The following is a 2,193-nucleotide window of genomic DNA, read 5'->3' as shown; positions in this document are numbered from 1 at the left end:
TGTGTGTCTCATATGCATTTTCAGTTCATTAGTGTCAGTAGTATACAAACTGCTAAGTTTGGTGTCTTGCATGCATTGTTATTTGATTCTTGTTGCATTTTTATTATAAAAAATCCAAAAATATTTTTAATTTGTGTCTTTTCAAGTCAATGATACAAGGGATTGAAGATTCAGAACACACTGCAGAGGAATTATACAGAAAAAGCTGAGCATTCAAAAATGCCCAGTGAAGAAGGCAGACTGGCGTTTAAACGCCAGCCAGGGTACCTAGTTGGGCGTTTAACGCCCAAAAAGGTAGCATTTTGGGCGTTAAACGCCAGAATGTATACCATTCTGGGCGTTTAACGCCAGGATGGTGCTAGGGGGAAGATTTTGTTTTCAAATCAATTTTTTTCAAGTTTTCCAAAATCAAATCTTTTTCAAATCAATTCTTTTCAATCAAATGTTTTCAAAATCAATTTCTTTCCTTTTTCAAAGATACTTACTAACAATTAATGATTTGATTGAACATCTCAAATTTGTTGCCTTTTCTGTTGAGAAAGGTTTTATGTTTGAATCATATCTTTTCTTGTTAGGCAAGTCATTTGTTTTCAAAATCATATCTTTTCAAATTGTTTTCAAATCATATCTTTTAAAATGGTTTTCAAATCATATCTTCTCAATCACATCTTTTTAAAACCATAACTTTTCAATCAAATCTTTTTAACCACATCTTTTTCAAAATAGTTTCAATCAAATCTCTTTGACTTCTAATTTTAAAAATCTTTTTCAAAAATCACTTGATTTCTTTTCCACTTTCAATTTTCGAAAATTATCAACATCTTTTTAATTGAATTTTCGAAAATTCTCTTCCCTCCTTCCCACATCCTTCTATTTATGGAGTACTACTCCTTCTTAATGCACAATTCGAACCTTATCTAATTAAAGTTCGAATTCTTCTTCTCCTTCTTCTTTCTATTTCTCTTTTCCTCTGACATTTCAAGGAATCCCTATACTGTGACATAGAGGATTCCACATTTTCTTTTTCTCTTCTCTTTCATATGAGCAGGAGCAGAGACAAAGGCATTCTTGTTGAAGCTGATCCTGAACCCGAAAGGACCTTGAAGAGAAAGCTAAGAGAAGCCAAAGCACAACTCTCTTTAGAGGGCCTGACCGAATTCTTCAAGGAAGAAGAACACATGGCAGCCGAAAACAACAACAATGCCAACAATGCAAGGAAGGTGCTGGGTGACTTTACTGCACCTACTCCTGATTTCTATGGGAGAAGCATCTCTATCCCTGCCATTGGAGCAAACAACTTTGAGCTTAAGCCTCAATTAGTTTCTCTAATGCAACAGAATTGCAAGTTCCATGGACTTCCAATGGAAGATCCTCATCAGTTTTTAGCTGAATTCTTGCAAATCTGTGACACAGTCAAGACTAATGGGGTTAACCCTGAGGTCTATAGACTGATGCTATTCCCTTTTGCTGTAAGAGACAGAGCTAGAATATGGTTGGATTCTCAACCTAAAGAAAGCCTGGACTCTTGGGAAAAGCTAGTCAATGCCTTCTTGGCAAAGTTCTTTCCACCACAAAGATGGAGTAAGCTTAGAGTGGAAGTCCAAACCTTCAGACAGAAGGATGGAGAATCCCTCTATGAAGCTTGGGAAAGATACAAACAATTAATCAGAAGATGTCCTTCTGACATGCTTTCTGAATGGAGCATCATAGGTATTTTCTATGATGGTCTCTCTGAACTATCCAAGATGTCTTTGGATAGCTCTGCTGGAGGATCTCTTCATCTGAAGAAGACGCCTGCAGAAGCTCAAGAGCTAATTGAAATGGTTGCAAATAACCAATTCATGTATACTTCTGAAAGAAATCCTGTGAACAATGGGACTAGTCAGAAGAAAGGAGTTCTTGAGATTGATACTCTGAATGCCATTTTGGCTCAGAACAAGATATTGACTCAACAAGTCAATTTGATTTCTCAAAGTCTGTCTGGAATGCAAAATGCACCTGGCAGTACTAAGGAAGCTTCATCTGAGGAAGAAGCTTATGATCCTGAGAACCCTTCCATGGAAGAGGTGAATTACCTAGGAGAACCCTATGGAAATACCTACAATTCTTCATGGAGAAATCACCCAAATCTCTCATGGAAGAATCAAGAGAGACCTCAACAAGGTTTCAATAACAATAATGGTGGAAGAAACA

The 2,193-nt window shown here is 36.7% G+C and overlaps 1 non-coding gene across 1 annotated transcript; it reads right to left on the bottom strand.

Moving 5' to 3' along the window:
- Window positions 1-1,583: 1,583 nt before the first annotated feature.
- On the bottom strand, window positions 1,584-1,691 carry LOC130937583 (small nucleolar RNA R71). The gene has a single exon (XR_009068796.1). It is a non-coding gene; the product is annotated as a small nucleolar RNA R71 (small nucleolar RNA).
- Window positions 1,692-2,193: the final 502 nt, after the last annotated feature.

This window comes from Arachis stenosperma, chromosome 6, assembly GCF_014773155.1.
Source record: "Arachis stenosperma cultivar V10309 chromosome 6, arast.V10309.gnm1.PFL2, whole genome shotgun sequence".
NCBI classification, from domain to species: Eukaryota; Viridiplantae; Streptophyta; class Magnoliopsida; order Fabales; family Fabaceae; genus Arachis; species Arachis stenosperma.
This window is presented reverse-complemented; position numbering and strand designations above follow the sequence as displayed.